The following is a 23,459-nucleotide window of genomic DNA, read 5'->3' on the forward strand; positions in this document are numbered from 1 at the left end:
AGGAGGAGGACAGGCCCACTTTAGAGGAGGGGGAGGGATCAGTGGGGAAACTGGGGAGGAGGAGGACAGGCCCACTTCAGAGGGGGAGGGATCAGTGGGGAACTGGGGAGGAGGAGGACAGGCCCACTTCAGAGGAGGGGGAGGGATCAGTGGGGAACTGGGGAGGAGGAGGACAGGCCCACTTCAGAGGAGGGGGAGGGATCAGTGGGGAACTGGGGAGGAGGAGGACAGGCCCACTTCAGAGGAGGGGGAGGGATCAGTGGGGAACAGGGGAGGAGGACAGGCCCACTTCAGAGGGGGAGGGATCAGTGGGGAACTGGGGAGGAGGAGGACAGGCCCACTTCAGAGGAGGGGGAGGGATCAGTGGGGAACTGGGGAGGAGGAGGACAGGCCCACTTCAGAGGAGAGGGAGGGATCAGTGGGGAACTGGGGAGGAGGAGGACAGGCCCACTTCAGAGGGGGAGGGATCAGTGGGGAACTGGGGAGGAGGAGGACAGGCCCACTTCAGAGGGGGAGGGATCAGTGGGGAACTGGGGAGGAGGAGGACAGGCCCACTTTAGAGGAGGGGGAGGGATCAGTGGGGAACTGGGGAGGAGGAGGACAGGCCCACTTCAGAGGGGGAGGGATCAGTGGGGAACTGGGGAGGAGGAGGACAGGCCCACTTCAGAGGGGAGGGATCAGTGGGGAACTGGGGAGGAGGAGGACAGGCCCACTTCAGAGGGGGAGGGATCAGTGGGGAACTGGGGAGGAGGACACGCCCACTTCAGAGGAGGAGGGATCAGTGGGGAACTGGGGAGGAGGAGGACACGCCCACTTCAGAGGAGGGGGAGGGATCAGTGGGGAACTGGGGAGGAGGACAGGCCCACTTCAGAGGAGGAGGAGGGATCAGTGGGGAACTGGGGAGGAGGAGGACACGCCCACTTCAGAGGAGGGGGAGGGATCAGTGGGGAACTGGGGAGGAGGACAGGCCCACTTCAGAGGGGGAGGGATCAGTGGGGAACTGGGGAGGAGGAGGACAGGCCCACTTTAGAGGAGGGGGAGGGATCAGTGGGGAACTGGGGAGGAGGAGGACAGGCCCACTTCAGAGGAGGAGGAGGACAGGCCCACTTTAGAGGAGGGGGAGGGATCAGTGGGGAACTGGGGAGGAGGAGGACAGGCCCACTTCGGAGGAGGGGGAGGGATCAGTGGGGAACTGGGGAGGAGGACAGGCCCACTTCAGAGGAGGAGTAGGACAGGCCCACTTCAGAGACACGTTGTAGACAATGCGCAATTACCGTTACAAATTTAAATGGGTTTTTGACCCTAGTCGCCTTCTCCCTTCTCCTCCCCTCTCTCCCCCTAAGGATGTTAGAGTACGCAAACACTGGGCTATAACAACTCTTCAACATCCCTGTTAATGCAAACTATTGAATACCTCAATCTGAGCCAAAGCATGGTTCCTCTCTACATCTTTAAGAAATTACGTTTGAACTAAATTATGTTAGCCAAGTTTCCATGGTGATGCCAGTGACCTGGTTTCAACCTAAAACATATTTCAGTGAATTCTGAATGGGGGCTAGATCCTACTGCTTCCCTAGCATTGTCTTGACTGACTCCTCACCTCTCATTGCTCAGAAGAGAAGGTCATCTTGCAAACATTTCTCAATAAATAATTTAAGGTTTTTCCTCCATGAAGAGGAACTGGGGAATGTCAATAGGACGTCAACCATTCACTACGAGCAGAGAGCGAGAGAGGCTCGTTTAACCCAGTTACGAACTGATATGACAAACATTTCTTGAAAATACCATGTTGTCACGAGAAAAGACTGTAGGCTATAGCATCTACTGTATAATGATGATGGTCTGGGATGATTTCACGGTGATGGTCAGGGATGATTTCACGGTGATGGTCAGGGATGATTTCACGGTGATGGTCAGGGATGATTTCACGGTGATGATCAGGGATGATTTCACGGTGATGGTCAGGGATGATTTCACGGTGATGGTCAGGGATGATTTCACGGTGATGGTCAGGGATGATTTCACGGTGATGGTCAGGGATGATTTCACGGTGATGGTCAGGGATGATTTCACGGTGATGGTCAGGGATGATTTCACGGTGATGGTCAGGGATGATTTCACGGTGATGGTCTGGGATGATTTCACGGTGATGGTCAGGGATGATTTCACGGTGATGGTCTGGGATGATTTCACGGTGATGGTCGGGGATGATTTATTTGTTGATGTAAGGTCAACATGGTGATTCATGTATCACAATCCCCACGGACCCTAAACAGAAGACTTTATCCAACTCAACTTACCTGTGCAGGTACTGCATAGGCTACAGTATGTGCATGTGATCCCCGTGGGAGTTGAACCCCCACAACCTTGCCATTTCTATCTCTGTGCTCATGGTGTCCCTTGGAGTTTAACCAACTGAGACTCACAGGACCTGTGTGTCTCCTCTTGGTTGGTGAGACCTGTGTGTCTCCTCTTGGTTGGTGAGACTGACAGGACCATTGTGTCTCCTCTTGGTTGGTGAGACTCACAGGACCATTGTGTCTCCTCTTGGTTGGTGAGACTGACAGGACCATTGTGTCTCCTCTTGGTTGGTGAGACTCACAGGACCATTGTCTCCTCTTGGTTGGTGAGACTGACAGGACCATTGTGTCTCCTCTTGGTTGGTGAGACCTGTGTGTCTCCTCTTGGTTGGTGAGACTCACAGGACCATTGTGTCTCCTCTTGGTTGGTGAGACTCACAGGACCATTGTGTCTCCTCTTGGTTGGTGAGACTGACAGGACCATTGTGTCTCCTCTTGGTTGGTGAGACTGACAGGACCATTGTGTCTCCTCTTGGTTGGTGAGACTGACAGGACCATTGTGTCTCCTCTTGGTTGGTGAGACTGACAGGACCATTGTGTCTCCTCTTGGTTGGTGAGACTCACAGGACCATTGTGTCTTCCTGGACTGAGGTGATATTCTCTGGTCCTTGGTTCTGCTCTGGCAGAAGCTGCTTCCCTGGTTCGTAACCGTTTCAGACCCATTTGTACCTACTTTAGAAAAGGTTCCCGAACAACTGCATTTTATTCACCTGAAACATGCATTTCACTTTGCTCTTAGGGACCGATATGCTTTAAAAACCCACTTCTCTGCTTGGTTGGTTATAAATACACTATGAAGCCCTGGCAGAGAGAGTAAAGGTCAAGGTGATTTGAGGGATATGTATTTTTCATGGTCTTCCTTGTACCTTTTTATACCCTGTAAACACTCAGAGACCATCAACCTGCCTGCTGCCTGTCTGCTGAAGGAGGGAGCACTTAAGGAGCACAGTGTCAGTCTGTCCACAGAGAGAATGGACCCACTAATATACTACCTCATCATCCAAACCAGAGAGACCCACTAATATAATACCTCATCATCCAAACCAGAGAGACCCACTAATATACTACCTCATCATCCAAACCAGAGAGAGTGGACCCACTAATATAATACCTCATCATCCAAACCAGAGAGACCCACTAATATAATACCTCATCATCCAAACCAGAGAGACCCACTAATATACTACCTCATCATCCAAACCAGAGAGAGTGGACCCACTAATATAATACCTCATCATCCAAACCAGAGAGACCCACTAATATAATACCTCATCATCCAAACCAGAGAGACCCACTAATATAATACCTCATCATCCATACCAGAGAGACCCACTAATATACTACCTCATCATCCAAACCAGAGAGACCCACTAATATAATACCTCATCATCCAAACCAGAGAGACCCACTAATATAATACCTCATCATCCAAACCAGAGAGAGTGGACCCACTAATATAATACCTCATCATCCAAACCAGAGAGAGTGGACCCACTAATATACTACCTCATCATCCAAACCAGAGAGAGTGGACCCACTAATATAATACCTCATCATCCAAACCAGAGAGACCCACTAATATAATACCTCATCATCCAAACCAGAGAGACCCACTAATATAATACCTCATCATCCATACCAGAGAGACCCACTAATATACTACCTCATCATCCAAACCAGAGAGACCCACTAATATAATACCTCATCATCCAAACCAGAGAGACCCACTAATATAATACCTCATCATCCAAACCAGAGAGAGTGGACCCACTAATATACTACCTCATCATCCAAACCAGAGAGAGTGGACCCACTAATATAGTACCTCATCATCCAAACCAGAGAGAGTGGACCCACTAATATAATACCTCATCATCCAAACCAGAGAGAGTGGACCCACTAATATAATAACTCATCATCCAAACCAGAGAGACCCACTAATATAGTACCTCATCATCCAAACCAGAGAAAGTGGACCCACTAATATAATAACTCATCATCCAAACCAGAGAGACCCACTAATATAATAAAACTTAATATTAGATAATTAGCTGTAATGACTCCAACCAAACACTTCCTGTAGTTGTTGATCAGTCCACCTTTAGCTGTAATGACCCCAACCAAACACTTCCTGTAGTTGTTGATCAGTCCACCTTTAGCTGTAATGACTCCAACCAAACACTTCCTGTAGTTGATCAGTCCACCTTTAGCTGTAATGACTCCAACCAAACACTTCCTGTAGTTGTTGATCAGTCCACCTTTAGCTGTAATGACTCCAACCAAACACTTCCTGTAGTTGTTGATCAGTCCACCTTTAGCTGTAATGACTCCAACCAAACACTTCCTGTAGTTGTTGATCAGTCCACCTTTAGCTGTAATGACTCCAACCAAACACTTCCTGTAGTTGTTGATCAGTCCACCTTTAGCTGTAATGACTCCAACCAAACACTTCCTGTAGTTGTTGATCAGTCCACCTTTAGCTGTAATGATTCCAACCAAACACTTCCTGTAGTTGTTGATCAGTCTCTCACATCGCTGTGGAGGATTTTCTGTGGATCTTATTTTCAATAACGGCCAAACCCTAACCCGGACAACGCTAGGCCAATTGTGGGACTCCCAATCACGGCTGGCTGTGATACAGCCTGGAGGGTTTCTGTAGTGACGCCGCTAGCACTGAGATGCAGTGCCTTTAGACCACCGAGCCACTCAGGAGCCCCTAACCAGATCCCCCAGCATGCCTCTCTCTCTCTCGTTACTCCCCCTCAGGAGCCCCTAACCAGATCCCCCAGCATGCCTCTCTCTCCTTACTCCTCCTCAGGAGCCCCTAACCAGATCCCCCAGCATGCCTCTCTCTCTTTACTCCTCCTCAGGAGCCCCGAACCAGATCCCCCAGCATGCCTCTCTCTCTTTACTCCTCCTCAGGAGCCCCAAACCAGATCCCCCAGCATGCCTCTCTCTCTTTACTCCTCCTCAGGAGCCCCTAACCAGATCCCCCAGCATGCCTCTCTCTCTTTACTCCTCCTCAGGAGCCCCTAACCAGATCCCCCAGCATGCCTCTCTCTCTTTACTCCTCCTCAGGAGCCCCTAACCAGATCCCCCAGCATGCCTCTCTCTCTTCACTCCAACTCTCTTCTCCGCCATCCTATAATTTCCTTTGATCCGTCTGTTCTCTGCTCCTAGGCATCCGTCTGTATATAGTTTTCAACTATTGATCTGGTGGCCATTTTCTCAGGATATTTCTTAACTTGTTAAAAAAAAAGAAGAGAAAAATGAATAAAAAATTGTCAGTGGAAGTCAGTCCCTTCCTACTCCAAAGCATAAAGGCCTTTTTCAACGACTAAATTACATTTTCTTTGACAGATTAGGCCTCTTTGAAATTGTGTTAATGGCCTAATGTACTTGAATTGTCTGATCATTTAAGTTTGATTAGAACTGCTTTCCATATCCGGGTGTTAAATGGTCTAGATAATAATATTTGTCTCCTTGCTCTTCTTTAAAAAAAAAAAACCCGACTGCTGGGCTTAAAAAATGGTTTAACCTACATTATCTTAATGGATTTGGAATTACATTTAAATTGCTGCCATTTATTTGAATATGAAGAAATGTCTTGGTTTATATAGAGGATTCGTGTTCTTGCTCGGGAGTCTTCTAACAGAGGCTTTTAGTAAAGAGGGTGGTGGGGGGGGGGGGGGTTCAGTTGCTCAGCTTAGTTCACGCTGTATCTACATTGGAAAGAAATCGCCCGGTACTGTAGAATGTTATTTTTGTTATAATTATACCGATTATTAGAATGGTTACATAAGTGAGTCATCAAGCTGAAGAGGCTGATGTCGTAGCGAGGAATTGGCTTAAGGCCATGAGGATATTACTGGAGACTTTAATCTATTAGGCTAGTCACACTGCTCCTACTGCCTTGGTCTGTGTTGCAAATGGCACCCTATTGCCTACGGTTCCCTGGTCTAAAGTAGTGCACTACGTAGGGAATATAGGGTGCCATATTGGGACACAACCGTGGAAACTTGGCCTTGACTCTGGGTCCTCCCCCGCTGGCTAGATGTGTTTAAGTCGTAGCTATTTCACCAGCAGACAGTTTGATACGTTATATTTACTAAACCTGCTTATTTCCTCTTCTGATGGCTGCTGGGAAAATATCATTTTGTAGGGAGGGTATCCTGGATGGTTTCTACACCCCCCCCCCCCCCACACACACACACACACACACATCAGTTGCCCTGAGAACGTGACGCTCTACCTCATCTCACTGCAGTGGTAGTGATGAGTTGGAGGTGATTTGTTTTTAAATAGTCATTTTTGGAATCCGTTCTTGATTGGAGTATTGTTTTGTTGAATATTCTCCTATTTTAGTAGGGCGGTTTTGTTATTACACACAGGTCTACTTCGTCAATCAAAGGATAAGGATGCTAACTGCTAACTGCTAGTTGACTGCTACCACTTTACACAAACGTAGACTACTATAACATTTGAATCCTTTGACAGTTTCCAAAATGGCCACACATCAGCTAAATATGCAAGTTCATGAAGTTATTTGTACGAGCGGTAAAGTAGTTAGTGATTGTACGTAAGATATCATATAATTTAAGCAATAAGGCACTTCGGGGGGGGGGGGGGGCAAAGGGCAGTTCTTAGGCACGACGCAACGTAGAGTCCCTGGACAGAGCACTTAGATATACCACAACCCCCCGAGGTGCCTTATTGTTATTATAAACTGGTTACCAACATACTTAGAAAGATGCTGCTTGAATATGAAGTTCAGAGTTACTGTGTGTGTGTGTGTGTGTGCGCACAACCCAAAGCAGAAACATAAAGTATAGTAGTGTACCCCACAATGCTCCCTGTAGTGTACCCCACAATGCTCCCTGTACCCCACAATGCTCCCTGTAGTGTACCCCACAATGCTCCCTGTACCCCACAATGCTCCCTGTAGTGTACCCCACAATGCTCCCTGTAGTGTACCCCACAATGCTCCCTGTAGTGTACCCCACAATGCTCCCTGTAGTGTACCCCACAATGCTCCTGTAGTGTACCCCACAATGCTCCCTGTAGTGTACCCCACAATGCTCCCTGTAGTGTACCCCACAATGCTCCTGTAGTGTACCCCACAATGCTCCCTGTAGTGTACCCCACAATGCTCCCTGTACCCCACAATGCTCCCTGTACCCCACAATGCTCCCTGTAGTGTACCCCACAATGCTCCTGTAGTGTACCCCACAATGCTCCCTGTACCCCACAATGCTCCCTGTAGTGTACCCCACAATGCTCCCTGTACCCCACAATGCTCCCTGTAGTGTACCCCACAATGCTCCCTGTACCCCACAATGCTCCCTGTAGTGTACCCCACAATGCTCCCTGTAGTGTACCCCACAATGCTCCCTGTAGTGTACCCCACAATGCTCCCTGTAGTGTACCCCACAATGCTCCCTGTAGTGTACCCCACAATGCTCCCTGTACCCCACAATGCTCCCTGTACCCCACAATGCTCCCTGTACCCCACAATGCTCCCTGTACCCCACAATGCTCCCTGTACCCCACAATGCTCCCTGTACCCCACAATGCTCCCTGTACCCCACAATGCTCCCTGTACCCCACAATGCTCCCGTAGTGTACCCCACTATGCTCCCTGTACCCCACAATGCTCCCTGTAGTGTACCCCACAATGCTCCCTGTAGTGTACCCCACAATGCTCCCTGTACCCCACAATGCTCCCTGTAGTGTACCCCACAATGCTCCCTGTAGTGTACCCCACAATGCTCCCTGTAGTGTACCCCACAATGCTCCTGTAGTGTACCCCACAATGCTCCCTGTAGTGTACCCCACAATGCTCCCTGTACCCCACAATGCTCCCTGTAGTGTACCCCACAATGCTCCCTGTAGTGTACCCCACAATGCTCCCTGTAGTGTACCCCACAATGCTCCCTGTAGTGTACCCCACAATGCTCCCTGTACCCCACAATGCTCCCTGTAGTGTACCCCACAATGCTCCCTGTAGTGTACCCCACAATGCTCCCTGTAGTGTACCCCACAATGCTCCCTGTACCCCACAATGCTCCCTGTACCCCACAATGCTCCCTGTAGTGTACCCCACAATGCTCCCTGTACCCCACAATGCTCACTGGACCCCACAATGCTCCCTGTAGTGTACCCCACAATGCTCCCTGTAGTGTACCCCACAATGCTCCCTGTAGTGTACCCCACAATGCTCCCTGTACCCCACAATGCTCCCTGTAGTGTACCCCATGAGGCTCAGATGAGAGAACATCCCAGGGCCCTGAACAGAGAGAGAACATCCCAGAGCCCTGAACAGAGAGAGAACATCCAGGGCCCTGGACAGAGAGAGAACATCCCAGGGCCCTGGACAGAGAGAGAACATCCCAGGGCCCTGGACAGAGAGAGAACATCCCAGGGCCCTGGACAGAGAGAGAACATCCCAGGGCCCTGGACAGAGAGAGAACATCCCAGGGCCCTGGACAGAGAGAGAACATCCCAGGGCCCTGAACAGAGAGAGAACATCCCAGGGCCCTGGACAGAGAGAGAACATCCCAGGGCCCTGGACAGAGAGAGAACATCCCAGGGCCCTGAACAGAGAGAGAACATCCCAGGGCCCTGAACAGAGAGAGAACATCCCAGGGCCCTGGACAGAGAGAGAACATCCCAGGGCCCTGGACAGAGAGAGAACATCCCAGGGCCCTGGACAGAGAGAGAACATCCCAGGGCCCTGGACAGAGAGAGAACATCCCAGGGCCCTGGACAGAGAGAGAACATCCCGGGCCCTGAACAGAGAGAACATCCCAGGGCCCTGAACAGAGAGAGAACATCCCAGGGCCCTGAACAGAGAGAGAACATCCCAGGGCCCTGAACAGAGAGAGAACATCCCAGGGCCCTGGACAGAGAGAGAACATCCCAGGGCCCTGGACAGAGAGAGAAACATCCCAGGGCCCTGGACAGAGAGAGAACATCCCAGGGCCCTGGACAGAGAGAGAACATCCCCGGGCCCTGAACAGAGAGAGAACATCCCAGGGCCCTGGACAGAGAGAGAACATCCCAGGGCCCTGGAGACACTTAGCTAGTCTTCCCCATACTTCCCCACTGTATGTGGATTATATTGTTATTTATAATTAACATAGACACTGCCCCAGAAATAGATGAAAACACCATTAACATATTTATCAATATCCGAAAATATATACAATTGTTATTAGGAAATTGTACTGTAGGTTCTGTAGTCAAATGTAACGCAGTCTTTTGTGAACATTTCAAGAAAGAACCGAAGAGAATATATATTTAATTTAATTTTAATAACAGGTGTATAGGCTTTCAAAATGGTTCTGTATCCGTCCCTGTATGTCTTACTGACTCGTGTGTCTCTGTGTTCCCCAGGTTTCTGACTCTGTGATTGGTCTCTCTGTGATCCTGAAGGGACTCTCTCTGTGTTCCCCAGGTTTCTGACCCTGTGATTGGTCTCTCTGTGATCCTGAAGGGACTCTCTCTGTGTTCCCCAGGTTTCTGACCCTGTGATTGGTCTCTCTGTGATCCTGAAGGGACTCTCTCTGTGTTCCCCAGGTTTCTGACTCTGTGATTGGTCTCTCTGTGATCCTGAAGGGACTCTCTCTGTGTTCCCCAGGTTTCTGACTCTGTGATTGGTCTCTCTGTGATCCTGAAGGGACTCTCTCTGCGTGTTGAAAAATCTGGTAAGTCAAATTCCTCTCTTTCCCCGTCTCCTCTCCTGGTGTGTTCATTAAGCACCCCCAGCCATCCGCCTGTTACCCTGCCTGTTACCCTGCCTGTTACCCTGCCTTCCTGCCTGTTACCCTGTCTGTTACCCTGCCTTCCTGCCTGTTACCCTGTCTGTTACCCTGTCTGTTACCCTGCCTTCCTGCCTGTTACCCTGCCTGTTACCCTGCCTGTTACCCTGTCTGTTACCCTGCCTGTTACCCTGCCTGTTACCCTGCCTTCCTGCCTGTTACCCTGCCTTCCTGCCTGTTACCCTGCCTGTTACCCTGCCTGTTACCCTGCCTTCCTGCCTGTTACCCTGCCTGTTACCCTGCCTGTTACCCTGCCTTCCTGCCTGTTACCCTGCCTTCCTGTCTGTCTGTTGCAGTTTGAAGATTGAGGTGTTTGCCTGTTACCCTGCCTGTTACCCTGCCTGTTACCCTGCCTGTTACCCTGCCTTCCTGTCTGTCTGTTGCAGTTTGAAGATTGAGGTGTTTGCCTGTTACCCTGCCTGTTACCCTGTCTGTTACCCTGCCTGTTACCCTGCCTTCCTGCCTGTTACCCTGCCTGTTACCCTGCCTGTTACCCTGCCTTCCTGCCTGTTACCCTGCCTGTTACCCTGCCTTCCTGCCTGTTACCCTGCCTTCCTGCCTGTTACCCTGTCTGTTACCCTGCCTTCCTGCCTGTTACCCTGTCTGTTACCCTGTCTGTTACCCTGCCTGTTACCCTGTCTGTTACCCTGCCTTCCTGCCTGTTACCCTGCCTGTTACCCTGCCTGTTACCCTGCCTGTTACCCTGCCTGTTACCCTGCCTTCCTGCCTGTTACCCTGCCTGTTACCCTGCCTTCCTGCCTGTTACCCTGCCTGTTACCCTGCCTGTTACCCTGCCTTCCTGTCTGTCTGTTGCAGTTTGAAGATTGAGGTGTTTGCCTGTTACCCTGCCTTCCTGCCTGTTACCCTGCCTGTTACCCTGCCTGTTACCCTGCCTTCCTGTCTGTCTGTTGCAGTTTGAAGATTGAGGTGTTTGCCTGTTACCCTGCCTGTTACCCTGTCTGTTACCCTGCCTGTTACCCTGCCTTCCTGCCTGTTACCCTGCCTGTTACCCTGCCTGTTACCCTGCCTGTTACCCTGCCTGTTACCCTGCCTTCCTGTCTGTCTGTTGCAGTTTGAAGATTGAGGTGTTTGCCTGTTACCCTGCCTTCCTGCCTGTTACCCTGCCTGTTACCCTGCCTTCCTGTCTGTCTGTTGCAGTTTGAAGATTGAGGTGTTTGCCACGTTAGTGATGTTGTTTTGTTGTCTCTTTCTCCTCCTCTTTTTGAATTTGTTTGGGGGAGAGAAACAAGAATTTCCCAGTTTGATTATTTTATGCAACTGCCTCACATTCAATACGCTTAAAGAGCTGCAGCAGTGGATTACTAGTGCGGAAGGAGAAGAGGGAGGGAGGGAGGAGAGGAGAGGAGAGGAGAGGAGGGGAGGAGGGGGGAGGGAGGACAGGAGAGGAGAGGAGGGGGAGTGGGGGGAGAGGAGGGGAAGAGAGAGAAGAGGGGGAGGAGAGGAGGAGGGGGAGGGGGGGGAGGAGAGGAGGGGAGAGGAGGGGGAAGAGAGGAGGGCAGGAGTGGGGGAGAGGAGGGGAGGAGAGAAGAGGGGGAAGAGGAGGGGAGGAGAGGAGAGGAGGAGGGGGGAGGGAGGACAGGAGAGGAGAGGAGGGGGGAGTGGGGGGAGAGGGAGGGGAAGAGAGAAGAGGGGAGGAGAGGGAGGGGAGGGGGAGGAGAGGAGGGGAGAGGAGGGGGAAGAGAGGAGGGCAGGAGTGGGGGAGAGGAGGGGAGGAGAGAAGAGGGGGAAGAGAGGAGGGGAGGAGAGGAGAGGAGGAGGAGAGGAGGGTAGGATAGGAGAGGAGAGGAGGGTAGGGGAGGAGAGAGGAGAGGAGGGAGAGGGGAGGGTAGAGGAGGTGGGGGAGGGAGAGGAGGTGGGGGAGGGAGAGGAGAGGATGGGAGGGGAGGAGAGGAGGTGGGGGAAGAGAGAGGGGGAGGAGAGGGGAAGAGAGGGGAGAGGAGAGGAGAGGAGTTGGGGGAGGGGGAGGAGAGGGGGGAGGAGAGGAGGTGGGGGAGGAGAGGAGAGGAGGTGGGGGAGGGAGAGGAGAGGAGGTGGGGGAGGAGAGGAGGAGGGGGAGGAGAAGAGAGGAGAGGAGGAGGAGGGTAGGAGAGGAGGTGGGGGAGGAGAGGAGGGGTAGGAGAGGAGGTGGGGGAGGAGAGGAGGGGAGGAGGAGAGGAGGGTAGGAGAGGAGAGGAGGTGGGGGAGGAGAGGGGGAGGAGAGGAGGGGAGGAGGAGGGGAGGAGAAGAGAGGAGGGGAGGTGGGGGAGGAGGAGGAGGAGAAGAGAGGAGGGGAGGAGGAGAGGAGGGTAGGAGAGGAGGTGGGGGAGGAGAGGAGGGTAGGGGGAGGGGAGGAGGGGGAGGAGGGGAGGAGAAGAGAGGAGGGGAGGAGAAGAAAGGAGGGGAGGGGAGGAGGAGAAGAGAGGAGGGGAGGAGAAGAAAGGAGGGGAGGGGAGGAGGAGAGGAAGAGGAGGGGCGGTGGGGGAGGAGGGAGAGGGGGAGGAGGGAGGAGGGGAGGGGAGGGGAGGAGGGGAGGAGAAGAGAGGAGGGGAGGAGAAGAAAGGAGGGGAGGGGAGGAGGAGAGGAAGAGGAGGGGAGGTGGGGGAGGAGAGGAGGGGAGGAGAGGAGAGGAGGAGAGGAAGAGGAGGGGAGGTGGGGGAGGAGAGGAGAAGAGAAGAGAGGATTATATAAACTGACCTGTGTCAGAGAGTTCGGGTCACAGAGGCAGGTTGACTGGCAGGGCAGAAGGTTCCCTTTATGACATAAGGGACTCCAGAGTTGACCTCTCTCTCTCCCTTCCTCTTGGACGATGCATCCTCAATTCGCTCAATTAGGCCTGCATATCAAGAGAACAGGACATGATGCGTTCCTGTTGCGTAACATTTTAAAATCTTCCAACTCCCTTTAATCAAATGAGGCTTCGCTTAATTGGCCAGCACAAAGAGGCTTCTCAGACTGACTTAATCCCAAAGTATATGACCTCAACTGGAACGGGGACTGGGGGAGGGACTGGGAGAGAGGCTGGGGGAGAGGCTGGGAGAGAGGCTGGGGGAGAGGCTGGGAGAGAGGCTGGGGGAGAGGCTGGGAGAGAGGCTGGGAGAGAGGCTGGGAGAGAGGCTGGGAGAGCGGCTGGGTGAGAGGGAGCGCGACTGGGGGAGAGGCTGGGAGAGAGGCTGGGAGAGAGGCTGGGAGAGAGGCTGGGAGAGAGGCTGGGAGAGAGGCTGGGAGAGAGGGAGAGCGACTGGGTGAGAGGGAGAGCGACTGGGGGAGAGAGGCTGGGAGAGCGACTGAGGAAGAGGCTGGGGGAGAGGCTGGGAGAGAGGCTGAAGGAGAGGCTGGGGGAGAGGCTGGGAGAGAGGCTGGGGGAAAGGCTGGGAGAGAGGCTGGGGGAGAGGCTGGGGGAGAGGCTGGGAGAGAGGCTGGGAGAGAGGCTGGGGGAGAGGCTGGGAGAGAGGCTGGGAGAGAGGCTGGGGAGAGGCTGGGAGAGAGGCTGGGGGAGAGGCTGGGAGAGAGGCTGAGAGAGAGGCTGGGGGAGAGGCTGGGGGAGAGGCTGGGAGAGAGGCTGGGAGAGAGCGACTGGGTGAGAGGGAGAGCGACTGGGGGAGAGGGAGAGCGACTGGGGGAGAGGGAGAGCGACTGAGGAAGAGACTGGGGGAGAGGCTGGGAGAGAGGCTGGGGGAGAGGCTGGGGGAGAGGGAGAGACTATCCTGTCAGAGTCACTGTGTTACCCCTCTGTCCTGTCAGAGTCACTGTGTTACCCCTCTGTCCTGTCAGAGTCACTGTGTTACCCCTGTCAGAGTCACTGTGTTACCCCTGTCAGTCACTGTGTTACCCCTGTCAGAGTCACTGTGTTACCCCTGTCAGAGTCACTGTGTTACCGCTGTCAGAGTCACTGTGTTACCCCTGTCAGAGTCACTGTGTTACCCCTGTCAGTCACTGTGTTACCCCTGTCAGAGTCACTGTGTTACCCCTGTCAGAGTCACTGTGTTACCCCTGTCAGAGTCACTGTGTTACCCCTGTCAGAGTCACTGTGTTACCCCTGTCAGAGTCACTGTGTTACCCCTGTCAGAGTCACTGTGTTACCCCTGTCAGAGTCACTGTGTTACCCCTGTCAGAGTCACTGTGTTACCCCTGTCAGAGTCACTGTGTTACCCCTGTCAGAGTCACTGTGTTACCCCTGTCAGAGTCACTGTGTTACCCCTGTCAGAGTCACTGTGTTACCCCTGTCAGTCACTGTGTTACCCCTGTCAGAGTCACTGTGTTACCCCTGTCTGTCCTGTCTATCTGAGTCACTGTGTTACCCCTGTCTGTCCTGTCAGAGTCACTGTGTTACCCCTGTCAGAGTCACTGTGTTACCCCTGTCAGAGTCACTGTGTTACCCCTGTCAGAGTCACTGTGTTACCCCTGTCAGTCACTGTGTTACCCCTGTCAGTCACTGTGTTACCCCTGTCAGAGTCACTGTGTTACCCCTGTCAGTCACTGTGTTACCCCTGTCTGTCCTGTCTGTCTGAGTCACTGTGTTACCCCTGTCTGAGTCACTGTGTTACCCCTGTCTGAGTCACTGTGTTACCCCTGTCAGTCACTGTGTTACCCCTGTCAGAGTCACTGTGTTATCCCTGTCAGAGTCACTGTGTTACCCCTGTCAGTCACTGTGTTACCCCTGTCTGTCCTGTCTGTCTGAGTCACTGTGTTACCCCTGTCAGAGTCACTGTGTTACCCCTGTCAGAGTCACTGTGTTACCCCTGTCAGAGTCACTGTGTTACCCCTGTCAGAGTCACTGTGTTACCCCTGTCAGAGTCACTGTGTTACCCCTGTCAGAGTCACTGTGTTACCCCTGTCAGAGTCACTGTGTTACCCCTGTCTGAGTCACTGTGTTACCCCTGTCTGAGTCACTGTGTTACCCCTGTCTGAGTCACTGTGTTACCCCTGTCAGAGTCACTGTGTTACCCCTGTCAGAGTCACTGTGTTACCCCTGTCAGTCACTGTGTTACCCCTGTCAGAGTCACTGTGTTACCCCTGTCAGAGTCACTGTGTTACCCCTGTCAGAGTCACTGTGTTACCCCTGTCTGTCCTGTCTGAGTCACGGTGTTACCCCTGTCAGAGTCACTGTGTTACCCCTGTCAGAGTCACTGTGTTACCCCTGTCTGTCCTGTCAGAGTCACGGTGTTACCCCTGTCAGAGTCACTGTGTTACCCCTGTCAGAGTCACTGTGTTACCCCTGTCAGAGTCACTGTGTTACCCCTGTCTGTCCTGTCAGAGTCACGGTGTTACCCCTGTCAGAGTCACTGTGTTACCCCTGTCTGTCCTGTCAGAGTCACGGTGTTACCCCTGTCAGAGTCACTTTGTTACCCCTGTCTGTCCTGTCAGAGTCACGGTGTTACCCCTGTCAGAGTCACTGTGTTACCCCTGTCTGTCCTGTCAGAGTCACGGTGTTACCCCTGTCAGAGTCACTGTGTTACCCCTGTCAGAGTCACTGTGTTACCCCTGTCAGAGTCACTGTGTTACCCCTGTCAGTCACTGTGTTACCCCTGTCAGAGTCACTGTGTTACCCCTGTCAGAGTCACTGTGTTACCCCTGTCAGAGTCACTGTGTTACCCCTGTCTGTCCTGTCTGAGTCACGGTGTTACCCCTGTCAGAGTCACTGTGTTACCCCTGTCAGAGTCACTGTGTTACCCCTGTCTGTCCTGTCAGAGTCACGGTGTTACCCCTGTCAGAGTCACTGTGTTACCCCTGTCAGAGTCACTGTGTTACCCCTGTCAGAGTCACTGTGTTACCCCTGTCTGTCCTGTCAGAGTCACGGTGTTACCCCTGTCAGAGTCACTGTGTTACCCCTGTCTGTCCTGTCAGAGTCACGGTGTTACCCCTGTCAGAGTCACTTTGTTACCCCTGTCTGTCCTGTCAGAGTCACGGTGTTACCCCTGTCAGAGTCACTGTGTTACCCCTGTCTGTCCTGTCAGAGTCACGGTGTTACCCCTTTCAGAGTCACTGTGCTACCCCTGTCAGAGTCACTGTGTTACCACTGTCTGTCCTGTCAGAGTCACGGTGTTACCCCTGTCAGAGTCACTGTGTTACCCCTGTCAGAGTCACTTTGTTACCCCTGTCAGAGTCACTGTGTTACCCCTGTCAGAGTCACTGTGTTACCCCTGTCTGTCCTGTCTGAGTCACGGTGTTACCCCTGTCAGAGTCACTGTGTTACCCCTGTCAGAGTCACTGTGTTACCCCTGTCTGTCCTGTCAGAGTCACGGTGTTACCCCTGTCAGAGTCACTGTGTTACCCCTGTCTGTCCTGTCTATCTGAGTCACTGTGTTACCCCTGTCTGTCCTGTCAGAGTCACTGTGTTACCCCTGTCAGAGTCACTGTGTTACCCCTGTCAGAGTCACTGTGTTACCCCTGTCAGAGTCACTGTGTTACCCCTGTCAGTCACTGTGTTACCCCTGTCAGTCACTGTGTTACCCCTGTCAGAGTCACTGTGTTACCCCTGTCAGTCACTGTGTTACCCCTGTCTGTCCTGTCTGTCTGAGTCACTGTGTTACCCCTGTCTGAGTCACTGTGTTACCCCTGTCTGAGTCACTGTGTTACCCCTGTCAGTCACTGTGTTACCCCTGTCAGAGTCACTGTGTTATCCCTGTCAGAGTCACTGTGTTACCCCTGTCAGTCACTGTGTTACCCCTGTCTGTCCTGTCTGTCTGAGTCACTGTGTTACCCCTGTCAGAGTCACTGTGTTACCCCTGTCAGAGTCACTGTGTTACCCCTGTCAGAGTCACTGTGTTACCCCTGTCAGTCACTGTGTTACCCCTGTCTGTCCTGTCTGTCTGAGTCACTGTGTTACCCCTGTCAGAGTCACTGTGTTACCCCTGTCAGTCACTGTGTTACCCCTGTCAGAGTCACTGTGTTACCCCTGTCAGAGTCACTGTGTTACCCCTGTCTGAGTCACTGTGTTACCCCTGTCTGAGTCACTGTGTTACCCCTGTCAGAGTCACTGTGTTACCCCTGTCAGAGTCACTGTGTTACCCCTGTCAGAGTCACTGTGTTACCCCTGTCAGTCACTGTGTTACCCCTGTCAGAGTCACTGTGTTACCCCTGTCAGAGTCACTGTGTTACCCCTGTCAGAGTCACTGTGTTACCCCTGTCAGTCACTGTGTTACCCCTGTCAGAGTCACTGTGTTACCCCTGTCAGAGTCACGGTGTTACCCCTGTCAGAGTCACGGTGTTACCCCTGTCAGAGTCACTGTGTTACCCCTGTCAGAGTCACTGTGTTACCCCTGTCAGAGTCACTGTGTTACCCCTGTCAGAGTCACTGTGTTACCCCTGTCAGAGTCACTGTGTTACCCCTGTCAGAGTCACTGTGTTACCCCTGTCTGTCCTGTCTGAGTCACGGTGTTACCCCTGTCAGAGTCACTGTGTTACCCCTGTCAGAGTCACTGTGTTACCCCTGTCTGTCCTGTCAGAGTCACGGTGTTACCCCTGTCAGAGTCACTGTGTTACCCCTGTCAGAGTCACTGTGTTACCCCTGTCAGAGTCACTGTGTTACCCCTGTCTGTCCTGTCAGAGTCACGGTGTTACCCCTGTCAGAGTCACTGTGTTACCCCTGTCTGTCCTGTCAGAGTCACGGTGTTACCCCTGTCAGAGTCACTTTGTTACCCCTGTCAGAGTCACTGTGTTACCCCTGTCTGTCCTGTCAGAGTCACGGTGTTACCCCTTTCAGAGTCACTGTGCTACCCCTGTCAGAGTCACTGTGTTACCCCTGTCTGTCCTGTCAGAGTCACGGTGTTACCCCTGTCAGAGTCACTGTGTTACCCCTGTCAGAGTCACTTTGTTACCCCTGTCAGAGTCACTGTGTTACCCCTGTCAGAGTCACTGTGTTACCCCTGTCTGTCCTGTCTGAGTCACGGTGTTACCCCTGTCAGAGTCACTGTGTTACCCCTGTCAGAGTCACTGTGTTACCCCTGTCTGTCCTGTCAGAGTCACGGTGTTACCCCTGTCAGAGTCACTGTGTTACCCCTGTCAGAGTCACTGTGTTACCCCTGTCTGTCCTGTCAGAGTCACGGTGTTACCCCTGTCAGAGTCACTGTGTTACCCCTGTCTGTCCTGTCAGAGTCACGGTGTTACCCCTGTCAGAGTCACTTTGTTACCCCTGTCAGAGTCACTGTGTTACCCCTGTCTGTCCTGTCAGAGTCACGGTGTTACCCCTTTCAGAGTCACTGTGCTACCCCTGTCAGAGTGACTGTGTTACCCCTGTCTGTCCTGTCAGAGTCACGGTGTTACCCCTGTCAGAGTCACGGTGTTACCCCTGTCAGAGTCACTTTGTTACCCCTGTCTGTCCTGTCAGAGTCACGGTGTTACCCCTGTCAGAGTCACTGTGTTACCCCTGTCAGAGTCACTGTGTTACCCCTGTCAGAGTCACTGTGTTACCCCTGTCAGAGTCACTGTGTTACCCCTGTCAGAGTCACTGTGTTACCCCTGTCTGAGTCACTGTGTTACCCCTGTCAGTCACTGTGTTACCCCTGTCAGAGTCACTGTGTTACCCCTGTCAGAGTCACTGTGTTACCCCTGTCAGTCACTGTGTTACCCCTGTCAGAGTCACTGTGTTACCCCTGTCAGAGTCACTGTGTTACCCCTGTCTGAGTCACTGTGTTACCCCTGTCAGTCACTGTGTTACCCCTGTCAGAGTCACTGTGTTACCCCTGTCAGAGTCACTGTGTTACCCCTGTCAGTCACTGTGTTACCCCTGTCAGAGTCACTGTGTTACCCCTGTCAGAGTCACGGTGTTACCCCTGTCAGAGTCACTGTGTTACCCCTGTCAGAGTCACTGTGTTACCCCTGTCAGAGTCACTGTGTTACCCCTGTCAGAGTCACTGTGTTACCCCTGTCAGAGTCACTGTGTTACCCCTGTCAGAGTCACTGTGTTACCCCTGTCAGAGTCACTGTGTTACCCCTGTCAGAGTCACTGTGTTACCCCTGTCAGAGTCACTGTGTTACCCCTGTCAGAGTCACTGTGTTACCCCTGTCAGAGTCACTGTGTTACCCCTGTCAGAGTCACTGTGTTACCCCTGTCAGAGTCACTGTGTTACCCCTGTCAGAGTCACTGTGTTACCCCTGTCAGAGTCACTGTGTTACCCCTGTCAGAGTCACTGTGTTACCCCTGTCTGTCCTGTCAGAGTCACGGTGTTACCCCTGTCAGAGTCACTGTGTTACCCCTGTCAGAGTCACTGTGTTACCCCTGTCAGAGTCACTGTGTTACCCCTGTCTGAGTCACTGTGTTACCCCTGTCAGAGTCACTGTGTTACCCCTGTCAGAGTCACTGTGTTACCCCTGTCTGTCACTGTGTTACCCCTGTCTGTCACTGTGTTACCCCTGTCAGAGTCACTGTGTTACCCCTGTCAGAGTCACTGTGTTACCCCTGTCAGAGTCACTGTGTTACCCCTGTCAGAGTCACTGTGTTACCCCTGTCAGAGTCACTGTGTTACCCCTGTCAGAGTCACTGTGTTACCCCTGTCAGAGTCAATGTGTTACCCCTGTCTGTCCTGTCAGAGTCACGGTGTTACCCCTGTCAGAGTCACTGTGCTACCCCTGTCAGAGTCACTGTGCTAAATTCGTCCCCTATTGGGCCCTGGTCTAAAGTAGTCCCCTATTTGGGCCCTGGTCTAAAGTAGTCCCCTATTGGGCCCTGGTGTAAAGTAGTCCCCTATTGGGCCCTGGTCTAAAGTAGTCCCCTATTGGGCCCTGGTGTAAAGTAGTGCACTAAGTAGGGAACGTGGTGCCATTTGGGACTGACGTGTGTAAATAGACCTGCGTTTAACATATTAGAGATGAAAGAGTGACAGTGTGGGGTGTCTCCTGTCTCCCAGCAGTGTGTTTACATGTTCTGTTGACTCAGACTGTGTTACCCCTGTCTGTCCTGTCTCCCAGCAGTGTGTTTACATGTTCTGTTGACTCAGACTGTGTTTCCCCTGTCTGTCCTGTCTCCCAGCAGTGTGTTTACATGTTCTGTTGACTCAGACTGTTACCCCTGTCTGTCCTGTCTCCCAGCAGTGTGTTTACATGTTCTGTTGACTCAGACTGTGTTACCCCTGTCTGTCCTGTCTCCTAGCAGTGTGTTTACATGTTCTGTTGACTCAGACTGTGTTTCCCCTGTCTGTCCTGTCTCCCAGCAGTGTGTTTACATGTTCTGTTGACACAGACTGTGTTACCCCTGTCTGTCCTGTCTCCTAGCAGTGTGTTTACATGTTCTGTTGACTCAGACTGTGTTACCCCTGTCTGTCCTGTCTCCTAGCAGTGTGTTTACATGTTCTGTTGACTCAGACTGTGTTACCCCTGTCTGTCCTGTCTCCCAGCAGTGTGTTTACATGTTCTGTTGACTCAGACTGTTACCCCTGTCTGTCCTGTCTCCCAGCAGTGTGTTTACATGTTCTGTTGACACAGACTGTGTTTCCCCTGTCTGTCCTGTCTCCTAGCAGTGTGTTTACATGTTCTGTTGACTCAGACTGTGTTACCCCTGTCTGTCCTGTCTCCTAGCAGTGTGTTTACATGTTCTGTTGGCTCAGACTGTGTTTCCCCTGTCTGTCCTGTCTCCCAGCAGTGTGTTTACATGTTCTGTTGACTCAGACTGTGTTACCCCTGTCTGTCCTGTCTCCTAGCAGTGTGTTTACATGTTCTGTTGACTCAGACTGTGTTACCCCTGTCTGTCCTGTCTCCCAGCAGTGTGTTTACATGTTCTGTTGACTCAGACTGTGTTACCCCTGTCTGTCCTGTCTCCTAGCAGTGTGTTTACATGTTCTGTTGACTCAGACTGTTACCCCTGTCTGTCCTGTCTCCTAGCAGTGTGTTTACATGTTCTGTTGACTCAGACTGTTACCCCTGTCTGTCCTGTCTCCTAGCAGTGTGTTTACATGTTCTGTTGACTCAGACTGTGTTACCCCTGTCTGTCCTGTCTCCCAGCAGTGTGTTTACATGTTCTGTTGACTCAGACTGTGTTACCCCTGTCTGTCCTGTCTCCCAGCAGTGTGTTTACATGTTCTGTTGACTCAGACTGTGTTACCCCTGTCTGTCCTGTCTCCCAGCAGTGTGTTTACATGTTCTGTTGACTCAGACTGTGTTTCCCCTGTCTGTCCTGTCTCCTAGCAGTGTGTTTACATGTTCTGTTGACTCAGACTGTGTTACCCCTGTCTGTCCTGTCTCCCAGCAGTGTGTTTACATGTTCTGTTGACTCAGACTGTGTTACCCCTGTCTGTCCTGTCTCCTAGCAGTGTGTTTACATGTTCTGTTGACTCAGACTGTGTTACCCCTGTCTGTCCTGTCTCCCAGCAGTGTGTTTACATGTTCTGTTGACTCAGACTGTGTTACCCCTGTCTGTCCTGTCTCCTAGCAGTGTGTTTACATGTTCTGTTGACTCAGACTGTGTTACCCCTGTCTGTCCTGTCTCCTAGCAGTGTGTTTACATGTTCTGTTGACTCAGACTGTGTTACCCCTGTCTGTCCTGTCTCCTAGCAGTGTGTTTACATGTTCTGTTGACTCAGACTGTGTTACCCCTGTCTGTCCTGTCTCCTAGCAGTGTGTTTACATGTTCTGTTGACTCAGACTGTGTTACCCCTGTCTGTCCTGTCTCCTAGCAGTGTGTTTACATGTTCTGTTGACTCAGACTGTGTTACCCCTGTCTGTCCTGTCTCCTAGCAGTGTGTTTACATGTTCTGTTGACTCAGACTGTGTTACCCCTGTCTGTCCTGTCTCCCAGCAGTGTGTTTACATGTTCTGTTGACTCAGACTGTGTTACCCCTGTCTGTCCTGTCTCCCAGCAGTGTGTTTACATGTTCTGTTGACTCAGACTGTGTTACCCCTGTCTGTCCTGTCTCCCAGCAGTGTGTTTACATGTTCTGTTGACTCAGACTGTTACCCCTGTCTGTCCTGTCTCCCAGCAGTGTGTTTACATGTTCTGTTGACTCAGACTGTGTTACCCCTGTCTGTCCTGTCTCCTAGCAGTGTGTTTACATGTTCTGTTGACTCAGACTGTGTTACCCCTGTCTGTCCTGTCTCCCAGCAGTGTGTTTACATGCTCTGTTGACTCAGACTGTGTTACCCCTGTCTGTCCTGTCTCCTAGCAGTGTGTTTACATGTTCTGTTGACTCAGACTGTGTTACCCCTGTCTGTCCTGTCTCCTAGCAGTGTGTTTACATGTTCTGTTGACTCAGACTGTTACCCCTGTCTGTCCTGTCTCCTAGCAGTGTGTTTACATGTTCTGTTGACTCAGACTGTTACCCCTGTCTGTCCTGTCTCCCAGCAGTGTGTTTACATGTTCTGTTGACTCAGACTGTGTTACCCCTGTCTGTCCTGTCTCCCAGCAGTGTGTTTACATGTTCTGTTGACTCAGACTGTGTTACCCCTGTCTGTCCTGTCTCCCAGCAGTGTGTTTACATGTTCTGTTGACTCAGACTGTGTTACCCCTGTCTGTCCTGTCTCCCAGCAGTGTGTTTACATGTTCTGTTGACTCAGACTGTGTTACCCCTGTCTGTCCTGTCTCCTAGCAGTGTGTTTACATGTTCTGTTGACTCAGACTGTGTTACCCCTGTCTGTCCTGTCTCCCAGCAGTGTGTTTACATGTTCTGTTGACTCAGACTGTGTTACCCCTGTCTGTCCTGTCTCCTAGCAGTGTGTTTACATGTTCTGTTGACTCAGACTGTGTTACCCCTGTCTGTCCTGTCTCCCAGCAGTGTGTTTACATGTTCTGTTGACTCAGACTGTTACCCCTGTCTGTCCTGTCTCCTAGCAGTGTGTTTACATGTTCTGTTGACTCAGACTGTGTTACCCCTGTCTGTCCTGTCTCCCAGCAGTGTGTTTACATGTTCTGTTGACTCAGACTGTGTTACCCCTGTCTGTCCTGTCTCCCAGCAGTGTGTTTACATGTTCTGTTGGCACTAAATGATTCTGCCTCTAATTGATTAATCACCCAGATAGTCTCAGGGGTGATTTTAGTCACGGCTGCTTTGGGAGCAGCAACACCGTCTCTACCAGGCAGGAACAGATAGGCCCTGTAACCAAACATGTGTCTCCAATTGCACCCTATTCCCTAAGTAGTGCACTACTTCTTTTAAACAGGTGCCATGTTCCTTTTATAGTGCACTTTAAAAGGAATAGGGTGAAGTTTTGGGATCCGGCCATATAAACAGGTACAGAGTATAGTAGGGTATGTTGCTCTGTGTGGAGACAGATAAACAGGTACAGAGTACAGTAGGGTATGTTGCTCTGTGTGGAGACAGATAAACAGGTACAGAGTACAGTAGGGTATGTT

The 23,459-nt window shown here is 51.9% G+C and overlaps 1 protein-coding gene across 1 annotated transcript in view; it reads left to right on the forward strand.

Moving 5' to 3' along the window:
• Nucleotides 1-23,459, forward strand: part of LOC135511527 (lipoma-preferred partner homolog) — a 458,670-nt gene that overhangs the window by 53,629 nt on the left and 381,582 nt on the right. The window contains exon 3 of the mRNA XM_064933017.1: nucleotides 10,000-10,066. The gene's annotated coding sequence lies outside the window, so the exon portion shown is untranslated. The remainder of the gene's footprint in view (nucleotides 1-9,999; nucleotides 10,067-23,459) is intronic.

Source organism: Oncorhynchus masou, chromosome 24 (assembly GCF_036934945.1).
Source record: "Oncorhynchus masou masou isolate Uvic2021 chromosome 24, UVic_Omas_1.1, whole genome shotgun sequence".
NCBI classification, from domain to species: Eukaryota; Metazoa; Chordata; class Actinopteri; order Salmoniformes; family Salmonidae; genus Oncorhynchus; species Oncorhynchus masou.